The sequence below is a fragment of the Monodelphis domestica genome, chromosome 5, assembly GCF_027887165.1.
Source record: "Monodelphis domestica isolate mMonDom1 chromosome 5, mMonDom1.pri, whole genome shotgun sequence".
In the NCBI taxonomy this organism is placed as follows: Eukaryota; Metazoa; Chordata; class Mammalia; order Didelphimorphia; family Didelphidae; genus Monodelphis; species Monodelphis domestica.
The window spans coordinates 225,667,552-225,685,410 of NC_077231.1; the positions used below are offsets into that span (position 1 = coordinate 225,667,552).

Genomic DNA, 17,859 nt, shown 5'->3' on the forward strand with positions numbered 1-17,859 from the left:
GATATCATCGGTCCTCTTTGAAAAAAAAAAAGAACAAACAACAGTAACATATTTCAAAAATCAAAATATATTAGGAGACAATTTTTGTCTACAGTGTCAGTTTTTAATAAGCACAAATGTGTGTGGTGGGAAATCCAATCACTCACTAAGTAGCATGATTCTTTTCTGTAGAGTTTCTGGCATCTGCCCCTTTAAGTTCCTCCTACCATCACCTTTATCCAGGCTCTCAACGTACCATCTCCACTTAATTTTTTCTAACTGGGTTTTCTGAATGAGAGTCTCGGTCTTCAGTTGCCCCCATCTCATCACCCCCATCACTAATGTCAGAATAATCTTCTCAAAATCTTGTTTTGCAGGCATCAATCTCTGGTCTAAAACCTTCAGTGGCTCCCCAGCCCCTTTAGGATAAAGTCCAAACTCTATCCTTAATCAGGTTGGAGATTTTTCCCATTTTGACCCTCTCCTTTTCCCACGTGCCCTTTCAGTTTCCCAGCATTTTTTTACGGCAGGTTTGCTCCTGGTTCGCTTACAAGTCGGGCCCATTCTCGCCCCTGAATCTTTCTTTCTCTAAGCCTCTCAGCCCGGAACGCGAATCTTTTCCTATGGTCCAATCCCCATGGCCCTGCGGTCTCAGATGCCCCTTTATACCTCCCGCCCGCAGGAGGCGCTGCGGGACTGGAGTCACTCACGAATGACAAGGGGAGGCTGAGTCCCAGGATGCCACGCGCGTATCCTTAGCAACCGACAGCTGTGGCTGGGGGCAGTGCGGAGGGAGGAGCTTCGACTGCTGGAGCCTAGAGGAATGGAGGCGGAGGAGGAGGTGAAGGTGCCGAGGACCTGGCACTAGCTTAGTCCCTGCACCGCTAGTACACGGATAGAGGAAGCGCAGGCGGAGAAGGGATCGGATCCGTCTCTGACCTTGACGGAGGAGCCGGAGGGGAGGGAAGGAAGGAGGAAGAGGAGGAGGAGGAGGAGCAGCAGCAGCAGCCGCAGCAGCCGCAGCAGGAGTAACAACAGCTTCCTCTGGACCTAGGAAGTAGAAGGAAGGCAATGGCCATGGCCGAGGCGGCTCCTGCTCCTGCTCCGGTGAGAGACCCCCTCTCCCACACACACGGAGGGAGGGACAACTGGACCCCAACACCCAACGGGTGGGCCTGGGCCCCATAAATGACCTTCTTCCCTGAGGCTGGAGGCCTTTTTAAGCCCTCAGAGCCTGGGATAAGGGGGCCAGTTCCACCCTGCAGGAACGCTGATGACTGAGGCTTGTTGATGGGAGGGAAGACTTGTTTAGCTATGGACCAGGAGAAAGGGACCATTTAGAGTGTCCTTTTATTCACCGCCCTGCCACTATTTATTTGTACAATCTAAAGGGAAATTTGAAGCTTATTTGGATTTCAAGATTTCCATTTTACAGATGAGGAAATTGAAGTCCTTTGAGATGAAGTGACTTGCTTTTAGGTCACTGACTCCATAGGTCATTAAATAATTTTAATGGTGAAGCCAGAACTAGTACCATAGTCTTGACTTTCAGGTCAGGACTCTTCCCACTAGACTGGTCTTATTGGAAGCCAATTGGGGTGTCAGGGTTGAATTCCTTTTTTAGGAAACAGTATTTTTAGAAACATATAGTCTTGTCTTTAACAAAAAGAGGATTCTCCCTTCTCCTGCCAGCTTTTGAATCTATTTTCTTACTGCCTGCCATGGCTGAGGGAACCTAACTTGATGTCTCTGGATTTGGGAGAGGTTTTATGTTGCTGAGGACAGAGGATACCTTCACAAATTGTTTTCTCAGAAGTGCCTCTGGAGTCTAACCAAGTAGATCTAATCCTTCCTCCACATCTGTCAAATATTTTAGCACAGCTATCAGGTCCTTTCTGAGTTTTTTTCTCTGGGTCAACATTTCCTTATCCATCAACCTGTCTTCATAAGATGCTGATTCCTCTGGAAGCCCTCCAGTTTGCTAGTGACTTTCCTAAGCTGTGGTGCCCACATCTTTGATACACATTTATTTTAACAAAAATTCTGGTTTTAAAAAACAAAAAAGAAGTATAAGAACTTATACATTGAAGTTTAAGCGCAGGAACCAGTTTTCATTATCCCATTAATAGATCTATTAGCTAAAGCTTGTATTAAACATTAAAATTTACATTGTATAGTACTCAAGTTTCTTGTTTAACAGTCTTGCCAACTTTATTCTGTTTACCTCTCTCCCTGTTATGCCATAAATAGCTGTTCAGCCAGACTTCCTTTCAGGGACCACCCCCATTTTACTTCATTAAATCACTTGAGATTCCCCTTTCTCATTTTCCTCATACTTTGTGACAAGTGTTTTTGTTTTGTTTTCATGAGCAATCAAATTTACTTTTACTGTAGGTACTTAAGCTTCTTCATTCTTACAGGAATGCTTCTGGGTACTCAAGAGTTAGAGATGGGGGTGCTTCAGAGCTAAACCTGCAGTCTAGAGGAGGATAGGCTAGTCTTCTGCCAATTTTCATCAGCTACCACTTCCACTTCTAATCTGATTAACAGGAAATCAACTCTTTAGCTGTCTCCTGTTACCCATGGAGAAAAATAAGAGTCCTGAGGAAGGATTCTTCCTTTCCCATGAGAGACAGAAATGAGACATTGCATTTTAGACCCCGAACAAAGGTTTCATGGCAACCTCAGGAACAGATAGTAGAGGGAGTACTCCCAACATTGTGGGTTCAGAGTGTCTCCAGTTCCCTCAGCTTGCCCTACTATGTTATGGGCTCAAGGCAAGCCTTTATCATCTTGGTTGCCCTTTTCTGGGCCATCTCTAACTTATTAATATCCTTTTTTAAAAGTGGGGCCGGAATGGAATACAACAGTCCAAATTGTTCTGACAAAGAAAGGATACAAAGATATGCCATCACTCCTGAAAACAATGCTTCTTTTAATGCAGCCCAAGTTTGCATTAATTAAAAAAAAACAAAAACACCTTACCTTCCACCTTAGAATCAATACTGGGTATTGGTTCTAAGACCGAAGAGTGGTGAAGACTAGGCGATGGGGGTTAAGTGACTTGCCCAGGGTCACACAGTTGGGAAGTGTCTGAGGTCAGATTTAAACCTAGGACCTCCCATCTCTAGGCTTGGCTCTCAATCTACTGAGCTACCCAGCTGCCCCCTGCATTATTTTTTTGATTGCCACATCAAAATGCTGACATAGGGGATAGCTAAATGTCTCTGTATATCTAGATATGGGAGGTTCTGGGTTCAAATGTGACCTTAGACATTTCCTAGCTATGTGACACTGGGCAAGTCATTTAATCCTAATTGTCTATTCCTTACCTCTTTTCTGCCTTAGAACCAATACATAATTTTGAATCTTAAGAGGAAGGTAAGGATTAAAAAAATGCTGACTTATATTGAGCTTTTAGAGCACAAAAACATCCAAGGTTTTATTCAAACAAATTATTGGCCAATCATTCCTCATTTTACATTTGTGATGGTTCTTATCTATTGGTCCCCAGATCATTTTTCCTCCTCTCTTAAAGAGTCTAATACCAAAAGTATTTAATTTTGCCATCACCTACAACAGTTCTGTTTACAAGATCAATTACTATGAAGTTCCTTTATCTGCTCATAATCTATTATTTAATCTTTTCTTCTGACTTCTCCTAAACCCATTCTTCATCTTCATCTGACCTCTAATCCCTCTACCCCTCAGTTCTTCTTTAGGTCATTACACTGGTTCTGGCTTCTTTTTCCTCTCAATTTTACAAATGGAACAGTTGTTGGTGATGGCAAAATCAAATATTTGACTATCATTATTTGTAACTGAGGTGAATGTCATGCAGGACTATGTGTCATTGGAGTTGAGTCAGTCGAGGAACTGGAATTGAGGGTGTTCAAAGCAACATATACATGAATGTTGAAATTGCCTAATAGAATGGCAGGCAGTTGTGGTATGTAAGAATACCATAAACCAGGTATTGAACTCCTTAATAAAGGAGGGTAAATGGTCTGGGGACCAACAGATAACAATTTTTGGGATTGGACAGGATAAACCACAAAAGAGAAAAAGTTTTTAAGTGTCAATGAAGGAGAGTCTAAAAATGGCAATACAGGGTGAAGAGTATCTAGTTTTCTTTAATAGCTTAAGATCATTCTGAGCTTTGGCATTCCTGATATTATGTTTATAGAGTTTACTTACCTTCTTTTTAAAAAAATTTTAAACATTATTTTATTTGGTCATTTCCAAACATTATTCACTGGAAACAAAGATCATTTTCTTTTCCTCCCCACCCCCACTCCCACCACCTTTCCCTCTCCCATAGCCAACGCACGATTCCACTGGTTATCACATGTGTTCTTGACTCGAACCCATTTCCCTGTTGTTGGTATTTGCATTAGAGTGTTCATTTAGAGTCTCTCCTCAGTCATATCCCCTCAACCCCTGTAGTCAAGCAGTTGCTTTTCATCGGTGTTTTTACTCCCACAGTTTATCCTCTGCTTGTGGATAGTATTTTTTAGATCCCTGCAGATTGTTCAGGAACACTGCATTGCCACTAATGGAGAAGTCCATTACTTTTGATTGTACCACAGTGTATATCAGTCTCTGTGTACAATGTTTTCCTGGTTCTGCTCCTTTCGCTCTGCATCACTTCCTGGAGGTTGTTCCAGTCTCCATGGAATTCCTCCACTTTATTATTCCTTTTAGCACAATATTGATTCCAAGACAGAAGGTAAATGTTTAAAAAAATGTTTAAAAAAAAAGCATTTTAGGTAATGGTGGTATTGTCAAACTCAAGTAGAAAGTGGAAGGGGCACCACTAAATTGTACATAGGATCTCTGGGGGCAGCATGTTGCTTTAGAAAACCACACATTAACATTATCTATGTTCTATTGTATTTTTAGTTATTTCATTAAATGTTTCCTAGATGTATGTGTGTGTATATGGTTCTGGCCTTCCTACACAGTAATATATTTGATTTCTCTGATTTATAGTATATCTTAACTATGGTGTTCCTCTGAAATCTACTTTTTAAAAATCTAGTGTGCATGTCAGACTATGCTTACTCTCCTCTATGATAAACTCCAAGGAGTGATCACTTCCTCAAAGATTCTCATCATTTCCATTCTAGCAACAAGTAAGTAAGACTCAGAAGCAGTGTAAAATTTCTCTTTGTTAGTTCTTTTACCTTTTTTTTTTAACCTTACCTTCCATCTTGGAATCAATGTTGTGTATTGGTTCCAAGGCAGAAGAGTAGTAAGAGCTAGGCAATGAGGGTTAAGTGACTTGCCCAGGGTCACACAGCTAGGACATGTCTGATGCCAAATCTGAATCCAGGACCTCCTGTCTCTGGGCCTGGCACTTAATCCACTGAGCCACCCAGCTGTCCTGTCTTTTACCTTTTAAAGGATTAAATTAACATTAAAATATAAATTAATAATATATTAATAATTTAATAAATTAATAATAAATAAAAATAATATAAAACATTAAAATAAGTCAAAGTTATTAGCTGCTCTGTTTTTGGCAGATGGTACTCCAAAAGATATCTGGATAATTGAAGTCCCTTATCACTAACAAATCTTGCTTCTGATCAGTTTCCCAATCTCATGTCCTGCCCTGGTACCTAGGGAATGTTCAAAGACCTAAGAAAATCCTCTAGCATGATGTTGGGTAAATCCTCCCTGTAGGATTATTTATGATCACTCTAGACCCATTCAAATATGGCCATGCTACAGGTGAGGAATATGAGATTAGTGTTGGAAACAGAACTTAAATCTAGTTTAGTGCCAACTAAGTTCACATGTAGGAGAATCTCTTAGATATACAGAGCAATGTCTTGAACACTTAGCTCAGGGTAAAATCAAATCTTTTATGTTAAAAGCGATATTTAACTACTTAATAGAAAAACCATTTGGTGGTTCTTATGAAATAGTTTTATCTGATAATTCTCTCAAGGCCAATGAACAAAACAGATAACAAATCAAAGCTTCAGAACTCCAAAGCACAGTTAAGGAGTTCTTTTGGTTTGTTTGAAGCATTTGCCAAGAGTAATATTTTCATTATAATTGTGAAAAGAGGCCCAGATATCTTGGGAAATAAATTCCTAAATGTTCTGCTGAAATGATACAATAAAAAAATTTAAAATGCAGTAAATGTAGCCATGAAGGAAAAAATTTCTAACTTTCTGTCTGAAAAGAATTTCTTTGATAGTTTTTTTTTCAAACAATAAGTTCCATAAGAAGATGTTGAGGCAACACTGGAGTGTAAAGTGTTTCTATCATGTTTGTCATTTCAGGCCTTCTTGACCTTTGATGATGTGGCTGTGTATTTCTCTGAGCAAGAATGGGGAAACCTGGAAAAGTGGCAGAAGGAAATATACAAGCATGTGATGAGGACAAATTATGAGACCTTAGTATCCTTGGGTAAGATGAGTTCATTGGGAACTTGGTGTGTACTTCTCATCAAAATACATGCTAGTCTCACTATTCAATAATCATCTGCATGGTGACAAAAACAAGGCAGAATCTCAGCTTTTAAGAAACTAGCAGTGTAACTAGGGAAAGAGCACATTCACAGGATCAAACAACATGTATTAAGAGTACTTAATAAATTAAATAAATAAAGCCAGGACCACCATCTTTGATTTGCATTTTGTTACTTAACTCAATAGACTAAGGAAAGAGGAGTAGAGTAGCCCCCTTTAATCTCAGTTGAAATATACAACTATTTCAGATAAGTGATGATGTTAACACTCTAAAGATATGTTTTAGCTAGAATTATATTTTCATTTTTTTGCACAGTGATTCACATCCCTGGTTGTGTCCATGTTCAGCCACTCCAAAGCTAAGATAACACCTTTTTCTGGACATATCTGTTCTTCTCATGTGTTATCCCTCTAATAAATCAAGGAAAATTAAATTACTGTGAACATATTTGCATAGCAAGTGTTCAAGAAATCTAAATTGCCTCTTTTTTTGGCCTTTCTGCAGACCATGCTATTCCTAAACCAGATTTAATATCCTGGATTGAGCAGGGCAAAGAACCATTCATCAAGGATCAAATGGATTTGGAGGAAAGAGAAATAGTAGTCATCTGTGGTGATGACAGGGAGTACAACCTGGAAAACACCAAGGGGTGGCAGTTTTTTGGTGAGTGTGAAAAGATTAAGGCCATAATATCTTCAATCCTTTTAGTTAAGTATCATAAATATTTATTTTTTCTCTTAGAATATATTGAAATTCCTATGTAAACAACATTGAACTTAAAGACAGTTGACCAGAAGAGATCAGAAGACTTATCCTCTTTGATCTTTCTGTAACTTTAGACATTGTTGAACAATACTTCCTTTTAAAATCTCTTTGTCAGAGACTCAGAGTTATAATATTCACTTCTTATAACAATTCTTCTATGTCTCTCTCTTTCATTGGATCCTCCTAATGTGTATGTTTTTACCTAATAATCCCCCTGATAAGTCATTTAACCTGTCTGTGCCTCAGGTTCTTCATTTATAAAATGAAAAGATCCCATTCAGTGGTCCCCAAGTTCCCTTTCAACACTATAATCCTGACAACTTTAAGAAGGACCTATGAACCATCTATCCATTTAGCTGCAATTTCATTTTAATACTTTCTTCATTAATATATTCACTCTTTGCTAGATGGTTGTATATTTAGAGTGCCAGCAGCTAAGTTATATTTTTAGAAACCAAAAATTGCAATTCACATCATCTTCACTTTTCTAAAGAAGAAACAAATGGTTCCTCTTGGGCCCCCAGCCAGAAAACCCTTTCAGGAATTTTTAAAAGTACATATGAAAGCACCTCCTCCCAAGGGCCTCAGAGAAACTTGCCTTCTCCATCCTACTAGGAACAACAGTGCCCACTTAAATGACTCAATCTGAACACTATTTGTTTTAGTCATACTTAACTAAAGTATGACTAAAGAGTCTGTTTATAAAAAAAGTAAAAACCTTATAGGAGAGAGAAACCCCAATTTTTAATAACATAATGGGAGGATTTTTATGACAGTATCAATTTTATTTTGGGCTGCAATTTTCCAACAGTTTAATAAGCCTTGGTCATTTGGATTCACAGTTCTGAATCTGAGGGAGGAGGAGTTGTGTTTGAGAATAATAATAACAATAGTGATGTTGATGATGATGACAGTGATATCTAGCATTTTTATGCTGTTTACTTTTAGGCATTGTGCTAAATATTTTATAAAAATTATTTAATTTGATCTTCACAACAATTTTGGGAGGTAGGTGCTTTTATTACATTAGTTTTACAGATGAGAAAATTGAAACAGAGGTTAAGTGACTTGCCCAAGATTGTATCAACTAAGTGTCTGAAACTAAATTTTAATTTGGACCTTCCTGACTAAAGGCCCATTGCTCTCACCACCTACCACTTTAACAACCTCTGGCTAGATGTAGAGCATCACCTGTTATTATGACTTAGCCTACAATATAATTTCACTTTATAATTTACAAAGGTCTTTCACTTAAATTATTTCATTTTATATTCATAATAGCTCTGTGAAGTAGGTAAGGGAAGTCTTCTCCTTATGTGAGGATGTGTCGTATGGACAAGTCCACTGAATTGTATGCTTTTAGCTAAATTAAAGAAGTGGTTATGACTTCGCTAAAACCACATTTATAGAAAATACTAAAGTACGGGCTTGAATTCATTTTTTAAAATTCCTATATTTACTTAAATATGCTCATTGGACTTCATTATGTAGCTTCTAATTTATTCAACAGACATTTATTAAATATTCACCTTTATATAATACTATAGGAAATGGAAAAGAATTATAAAAAGTAGAATGTACCTTTGAGGAATCTGAAATCTAGGTTTTAAAGAGACATATGCATAGGAAACATTGAAAGGAATTCAGAGATGTAAGGGATCAATGCATGCTGGAGTATTTGACAAAGGCTACTTGGAAGAGTTGAAATTTGGTTTACCTATGATTGGTAAGATTTGAACAGGTGTAAACAAGGGAAAACAATCTAGTCCAGTGATGGTAAACCTATGGCATGGGTGCCAAAGATAGCACTCAGAACACTCTCTGTGGGCACATGACTACCCTCGCCACCCCACCCCAGTTCATTACTAGAAAGGCAAAGGGACTTGAGTGAAGCTACTCCCTCCCCCTCTCCATTGTGCCTGATGACATTTTTTCACACCCCTGCCCCTCTGCCCAGCAGCCCAGTGTGTTCCCCTGTGTGGGGCAATAGGGGGCAGGGCATGGCACAAGGGTTTCTAGTGGGAGGTGGGCATGGCACTTGGTCTGGATGGGGTGGGGTGGGACCTGGCACTCCATCTCTAAAAGGTTTACCATCACTGTTCTAGGCAAATGTTAGTACACAAGTGAAATCTGTAAAAAGTGGAGGCAGGAATGAATATGGTATGTTCAGGGTATAGTTATGGAACTGACCTGTTTGTTCTGGTTGTCCCCAAGTAATTAAAGGTGTAAAGCTAGAAAGATCAATTGAGATAAGATTGTAAAAAGCCTTAAGTGCCAGGCTAGAAGTTGAATTTTGTTTGGGATGTGCAATAAAGAGTCAGTGAATACTTTTAAGCTGGTCAATGACATAGTAAAAGACAGTCCTTAGAAGGATCAACCTACAAACTATAGTGGATGTAGTAGATGGAAGAGACTAAAGATAGGGAGAAAAGTTGAGCCCTCATGGTGATTCACGAATGAGTGCTAAAGATACAAACCTTGGAGGTGGTGAAAGTGAAAATAGAAATTAATGGCTAAACATAAGACATTTCAAAAACAAAAGTTTTTGAGGCAATTTTTTTAGGAATATAGGTCAAATAAAGTAGGACCTCATTTTATGTGACCAATACATTCTAAGACCCTTCACATAAGTTGAAAATTATGTATAATACTGAACCTTATTATTTAATAAGTATTCTTATACGAACAAACCTAGCTACTTTTCTTAGGCTTATCAAAGCTACCAGCATTTCTACTTTTATACTTTGGGGCCATTATTAATAATTCAGTAGCATTAATGAAACAAAAAGAAGCACTGTTTTGACATGGATATGACTTGTTACAAATGAGAACTCCAGGCAAAGACTGATGCCAGAGCTAATGTCTGGGGCACAGCAATGTAATGACTCACATTTCTCAGAATGAGAATGAGCATGATTGGATGAACTGTTTTAGGTCCTTATGCTGCTTAGGAAAATGGCACAGAGTTAGCATGTTAATTAGATTTGTTTATTTCACATATTTTCCTGCCTTTATTTTTTTCTATTGCTAATCATGTATTACCTGAGTTCAATGTGTTTTGAGTTGGCATTAAATAAAGTCCTGTTGTATATGTAAAATGTATTAAAGTAAAAAGAAATTTGAGAAACTAGGAAAATTAGGAAACTAATTAGGAGATTATATACAGTCATTTATGCTTGAAGTCATAATGAGGAACAATAGACACTAGGAAAAAATTGCTTAGAGTCACAAAGGGTAAAACATCCTTACTTTGTGTATACTTCATTTTTATGCACTTCTGTACACATATGTCTCAAGAAGATTATAAGCCCTGTGAGGGCAGAGACTTAAATGTTTTGCTTTATATACCAGCAACTAGCATAGTATTTTGTGTATCATAGGCATTTAATAAAAATGTTTAAGTTGAATTGAATTGTTAATTGTGATTAAGATAAATTGGGAAAAAAAATGAGCTTTCATGATTTTCCTTTTTCCCTCAGTTTTTTCCAATCTGTTTTCTTCTTACCCCTCAAGAAACCAAAAAAAAAAATGTAAAACCCTTGAACCAAGGATGCATAATTAAGCAAAACAAATTTCTACAACAGTCATGTCTAACATGTATGTCTCATTCTGCACATACTGCTCCCTTTCTTAGAGTTGAGCCCACCATTGGTGAAGGCTGATGATTTCCCTCCGATTAGGCAGGAGGTTGAACCATTTATTTTGGAACAACAGAACTTAGAAGAAAGAGCAATTCCAACATACCCTATCTCAGGTGAGTGAGAAATTTAAATCTTTTCAAGATCTAGAAGAATAAGAATGCCAGTACCTAATTAGTTCTTTCTTCTTGCTTTTTATTTAATTTTATTATAAAATATTATGTCATACACTGAACTTTAAACAACAAAACCAATCATATATTTGTTTCCAACTATTTGCATTTACAATAAAATTGAATTTCTGCCTACATGTTCATAAAACATCATCAGTTATAATCTCTCTATATACATTGTCTATCCATTATTCTATGTATTTTATATCTACTTTTCCCTTATATTATTGTAGTCAGCATACATACTGTTGTTCTATTTTCTTTGCCTTGCATTTCTTCACAAATCTTTTTGACCATGATCTCACCTCTTGCACTTATATCAAATGACCTAGCCTCTTTCTTCACTGTGAAAATTAAAAGCATCAGATATGAACTGCCTCAGTTTCCTTCCCCCGGTCCACAAACCTTTTCGGTATTATCTACATTCCACTCATATAATGAATGGGTCAAAGATATTAAGTAACATATGCATTGATTATCAAAGTTGTCTTTGATTTAATATGCATCTTGATTGCCCATCTGGTCTGTAATGGCTAGGAGGATCAAATGAGTCATGGTCTGAAGATGCCCTGGGCTAATCTGCTATGTTTACATAAGACCTTATATTCCCAACAGCTCTTCCCTTCCAGATATCCCACAATCTACTATGTGTCTTTATGTCACCCATTTTCCATCCTCAGCAATCCAGGGCAACTCTGAATACTTGTTTAGTTTTTCTTGGTGTGCCTTTAGTCCTTGGTGTGCTATAAGCCATCAGTTAATTTTTGGTCAAGAACAGAAATTATCACAGGAAGTAAATGAGTCTGTCAGGTAAGTGTGGTAGACCCAAATCCTTTAAGAACATGGCTTTAATAATCCTGATAAAATTATATCTTTGATCCCAAATGATCTGTCTTTGACTTGACTTGAGTTGAGCCCCATCGTCTCATGTACTGGAGAGACCGCTGGATTTGGAGTCAAAAGACTGAAGTTAGTATCCTGGCTCTGTCACTTATTAGCTAAATATCTTTAAGCAAGTCATTTTACCTTTCTGGATTTCAATTTCTTTCTCTGTAGAGTGAGAACTGAAAAGCAAAATTAACTCTTCAGTTATGTGTTCTTAAGTTTTTTTTGTTAATAGACCCCATTTGGCAGGCTTTTCAAACCTAAAGACCTCTTCTGAGAATATTATTATTTTTTAATTCATAATTGAAGGAAATGTTAAATTTTAGTTAGTGATTAAAGAAAGTTGTATTTTTTCCATCCAATTTCATAACCCGTTTGAAATCTATACATAGATTCTGTGGAGATTCATGAATTTGGGTTAAGACACCCTAGGGCAATTGAGCTCTGAGATCCCTTCAAACTCTTCAATCTGTGATCTTGGGTTTACATTCTTCAGGAACATCCCATTCCCATACCCCATATTGTTAACCTGCCGTCCCATCAATAATGGTCTAAAAGTACTTCTAACAATTCTGATTTCACTTAATTGTATCCCAATATTCACTAAAGCTAATCCCTCTTCCTTCTCTTTTGAGCTAATTACTTCCTGCTTTTTTCAGAATCTCATTTGCCCAAGGAATCATCTTCTCTTTCTCCTTCATCTTCATCAGTCCTTTACCATTGAAGCCTTCCTCCCCACCTGCAAACATGCTTAATTTTCAGCCCCCCAAGAAACCTTCCTTTGGACCTTCTAGCTCATCCAGATACTTACTATCCCATCTCTCTTCTTCCCTTCATTACCAAATTTCTTGAGAGTGTTATCTATACCTAGTTCCTCCACTTTCACATTGTACCTTCTCTCTTCAGCCTTTTATGATGTGACTTCTGTCCCCACCATACTACTGAAACTATTCTTTTGAAGGAAGAAAACAAGCATTTATTAAGTGCCAACTACGTGCCAGGCAACTGTGTATGCTAAATGCATTACAAATATCATCTCATTTGATCCTCACAACAGCCTTCAAGGTAGGTGCTATTATTATCTCCATTTTGTAGTTAAGGAATATGAAGCATACAGAGTTTAAGTGACTTGCTCTGAGTCACACAGCTAGTAAGAGCCTAAGGCTAGATTTGAACTCCAGTCTTCCTGATTCCAGGCCTGAGGTTCTATCTACTTCTCTACCTGGCTGCCTCCTGAAGGTTGCCAATAACCATCTGACTGAAAAATCTTCTCATCTTTGATGCTCATTCTCTTTGACCTTTCTATAGTTCCTAATCTTATTGACCACCATCTCCTACTGGATCTCATCACTCTTCATGTCAGAGATACCACTGTCTCTTGGTTTATCGCTTCCCTCTCTATTTCTATGTCTCCTACATTTGTCCCTTGTTTTCTTCCTGCATCCTTAATGGGAGTGTTACCCCCAAGCCTCTGTCTTTGGTCCTCCTCTTCCTATCTTAACTTTTACCTGGAAATCCCATTTTCTTATTACTTCACTTTATGTATTTGGGCCCATTTTAGATTTTCCCAGTATTGTGGTCTAATTTTTCTATTACTTGACTATTACTAGGTAGCTTTGATTAAAACTTCCTTCTAAAAGATACAAGCTATATGTAACAGATTTGTAGTTTCGTGTACAATTCTGTCTTTCTGTCCTCTACAGATGGAAATTCTTATATTTGGTATTAGTTAAATACAGAAAAAAGTTGCTTTATATTATTTTAAAGGCTTCATACTGTTTAGTTTGGGAATATAACTAATTATCCCATGTATTTACCTGAATCCTCTAACAAAAGGCTTAACCTCCTCAGTGATGGCACCTTCATACTGAGAATGCCACTCTTCCTTGGTTGAACCTGGGACCTGGGAAACTTATAAGGGTTGAATCTTATAGTAATGAATCCAGGGAGCCACAACTCAACTTTATTGCTGCTTATCAAACCCATCTTGAATTTTATTTGTTTAATTTAAATTGTCTCCATACTCTGAGTGTTTGCTTATTTTTGTGACAAATAATTAAAAGGCAAAGTTATATTTTCCCTGAGAATGAGGTAAGGATCTAGATACTTAGGACAGCTTTAGTTATATATATTTCACTTTAGTAGTAATTTGGATAAATCCCATCAGAGGGAAAATAGAAATAATAATGTGGTATTTATTTATAATTCCAGAAATCCAAGGAGCCATCAATACAAAAGAAGAGTTCCATTTGGATGAACCTCAGAGCCAAGATATGCTTGAGGTTTTACCAAGGAAACAAGGAAATCTTTGCTCCAGGTTGGGTCAAAGGACAACCTTGAGATATCTCCACAGCAAAAACAAAAAACCCGTTTTTCTAAAAGCTTACAGCATTAAAAGGTCCTTCCTGAGGACAAAAACCTTGAACCATAAAATAGCAAGCCCCTTGGGCTGTCAGAAAGTCCCCCTACGACAGAGATTCCTCTACTGCTCTGTGTCTAATAAAAACTTCCATGGGAAAGTCCCCTTGACACACCATGAAAAGAGCCAGCTCAAGGACCAGCTCTGCCAGTGTTCAGAGTATAAGAAGGCATTAAGCAGAAAGTCTGACCTCAAGCAAAGCCAGAGTCTTCAAGGCCAGCACCACTCTCTTGAGAAGAGCTCCTGTTGGAAATGGAGCTCATCTGCTCACCAGCTGTTCTACAAGGCAAAGAGGCCCTCTCAGGGTCCCAAAGGAAACAGAAGCTTCTGCTGTAAGGGCAATTTAGAGGGACTTCAGCACATACCCAGCTGGGGGAACCTCTTGCATAAAGAACGTGCAAAGAGCTTCTGCTTTGGTACCTACCTGCCTACCCACCACAGCCTCCATAGTAGGGAGAAGCCATTTTCTTGTAGTGAGTGTGGCAAGATCTTCACCTTTCAGGCTATTCTCACAACCCATATGAGAATTCACAGTGGAGAAAAGCCCTTCAACTGCCCAAGGTGTCACAAGAGCTTCTATAGGAAAACCTCCTTAAAGTTTCACCAAAACTTACATGATGAACAAATGCCATTCTCTGGCAGTGAGTGTGGCAAATGGTTCAGCTGCCAGTCAAGCTTTACTGATTATAGCAGTGTCCACGCCACGGCAAAACCCTTCCCCTGTCCCAAGTGTGACAGGAAGTTCTGCTCGAAGAGGAGTCTGAAGACACACCTGAGATTGCATAGTGGAGAAAACCCCTACCCCTGTGGGGAGTGTGACAAGACTTTCACCCACCAATCCAAACTCACAGAGCACTTCAGGGTACACAGTGGGGAGAAGCCCTTCCAGTGTCCTGAGTGTGACAAGAGCTTCAGCCAGAAGTCTTCTGTGAAAATCCACCAGCGCCTTCACACAGGGGAAAAACCTTTCTCCTGTAGTGAGTGTGGAAAGTGCTTCAACAAACAGAACAACCTCAACCAACACCTCACACTCCACACTGGAGAGAAGCCTTTCCAGTGTCCTGAGTGTGACCAGAGCTTTCGACTAAAGATAAATCTGAAGGTCCATCTTATCCAACACAGTGGGGAGAAGCCATTTTCCTGTAGTGAATGCAGCAAGAGCTTTACCCAAAAGTTTTTACTCAGTAAACACCTCAGAATCCACAACAGAGAGAGACTGTTCTCCTGTGGAGAATGTGGCAAAAACTTCACCCATCAATCTAAACTAACCAGACATGTCAGAGTCCATAGTGAAAAGAAACCCTTTTCCTGCAGTGAATGTGGCAAGACTTACAGCTATCAATCTCAGCTCACTGTACATATCAGAATCCATAGTGGAGAGAAACCATTCTTCTGTGGGGAGTGTGGAAAGAGCTTCATCCAACGATCTCATCTCACTAGTCACATCAGAGTACACAAAGGGAAGAAGCCATTCTCTTGTGGTGAGTGTGGCAAGAGCTTCATGGAGCAATCTGAGCTCACTAAACACATCATAGTCCATAGTAGGGAGAAACCCTTCTCTTGCAGGGAATGTGGCAGAACCTACAAACATCAGTTTCAGCTCACAGAACATATCAAAGTCCACAACAGGGAAAAATCCTTCCTGTGTCCTGAGTGTAAAAAGAGTTTCTGTCATAAACGTGCCTTGAAAGTGCACCAGCAAGTACACATCAGGGACAGGCCATTCTCATGCAATGAGTGTGGCAGAAGGTTTACTTATAAGGGTGCACTCAATACCCACCTCACAGTTCACACCAGGGAAAGATTCAACAATTCTAATTCAGACAAGGTTCCTGGCAACATCAGCCCTTTGGACAATTATTGGGGTTAATGTAAAATGGGGAGTGCAAGAGATATGGCAGAACTCTGATCTGTTAAAAAGCCAGAACCACACAAAGAGCAGACAAATGTATGGAATGGAGGCTAGGCTGTCTGGTGAAGTCTTCACTTTGCAATGTTTCTGCTTTGTCCTTTATCAAAAAGGCATCTGGTCTCATATTTCTTACCTTATTAAGGCCCATCCAAAGGACTTGAGAACTCCTTGATCCTATCCAATACGCACATACATCCAGACATAGATAACCCTGAAATCAAAGCCTATGATGTATGAATGAGTTGAAAAGCCCTCTCCTACTTCACCCATCTGGATTTCTCCTTCTCAGGATGATTGATTAAATTGAAAGGATCCCTCACCTTCCTGCCATATAAAAATTCCAGAGGTGAGTAGATTCCTAAGAGATTTTTAAATCTGAAAAATTGAATTTGCTAACATCCTTTTCATTGTTAAGATTCCTAACTGTGGCCCAGTTTAGATTTTAGTTTTGGTTAATAGTGACTTATATAATCTATTTCCTCTTCCAACTTATTATATTTCCTATTTCTAAAGGGATTGTATAAGATCTAACAAGTCTGTCCCATCCCTGTATCACCCTTGAACAAATCACCTCTCCTCTGGGCCTCCCTCAGTTTTTTCAAGTGTGAAATGAAGCTAGATTTCATATATTTTTTTAAAGTTTCTTCTCCTAAGGCTCCATAGAATCATCCTATCCACCACCAGAAAAATTTTACTTTTTTTGATTTCTCTAGTAACTTGGTTCAACAAGGAAATGATAGTCTATTGTCTTTACCTCTTTCTCAGGAAAATAAAGTTCTAAAGCCCATATTTTTTTCTCTTTTCCTCCCTATACCATACTCTCAATCTCTCTAACTACATTTTCTTTTTCTGCTTTCAGAAATCACTAAAACTATTTCTGGTCTCTTAGTTGAAAATATAGAAAATAGTATTCTTTGGGGCTTTACCATTCCTTCTTCATAATCAGACTTCATTTTCTATTTTTCCTTAAGTCCTAATATGTATTATTTCAAATCTCTTCCCTACTTTCCTACAATCCTATTTTATTATTATTATTTTTAAAACCCTTACCTTCTGTCTTGGAGCCAATACTGTGTATTGGCTCCAAGACAGAAGAGTGGTAAGGGCTAAGTCAAGTGACTTGCCCAGGGTCACACAACTGGGAAGTATCTGAGGTCAGATTTGAACCTAGGACCTCCTGTCTCTAGACCTGGCTCTCAATCCACTGAGCTACCCAGCTACCCAGCTGCCCAGCTGCCCCCTACAATCCTATTTTAGAATTTCACCACCTCAATTCCACTATCATAATAGCCTACTAGATGGTCACTTTTCTTGTATTCGCCAGTTGATCCTTCTTATCACTGTCCATGTAATCTTCTTAATGGGGTTCTGTGGGCAGTGTTCTAGGAGCAGATGTGCTTTTAAACTCTTTTCAAGTCTCTACTGAAGCCCAATTATTGTGGTAAAAATCTAGCTGAGGAAGGAAGGAAGCTGAAATATGACTCTCAAAAAGAGAGTCTTAGGAATAATCACAAGAGAATAATGATCAAGTTCCCAACAGGAAAAAATAATGTGAAGGTAGAATTGTCAGGTGATAGCATCCGCCCACAGAAAGATTATGTG

The 17,859-nt window shown here is 38.6% G+C and overlaps 1 protein-coding gene across 4 annotated transcripts in view; it reads left to right on the top strand.

The window, feature by feature from the left end:
• Window positions 1–736: 736 nt before the first annotated feature.
• LOC100014413 (gastrula zinc finger protein XlCGF58.1-like) overlaps window positions 737–17,859 on the top strand; it is a 61,752-nt gene continuing 44,629 nt past the window's right edge. Inside the window, exons 1-5 of one of the 4 annotated variants that reach the window (XR_008912338.1) lie at window positions 737–1,086; window positions 6,276–6,402; window positions 6,970–7,128; window positions 10,865–10,984; window positions 14,138–16,603. The gene's annotated coding sequence lies outside the window, so the exon portion shown is untranslated. The other 3 variants (XR_008912340.1, XR_008912341.1, XM_056799852.1) reach the window with 3 other exon arrangements.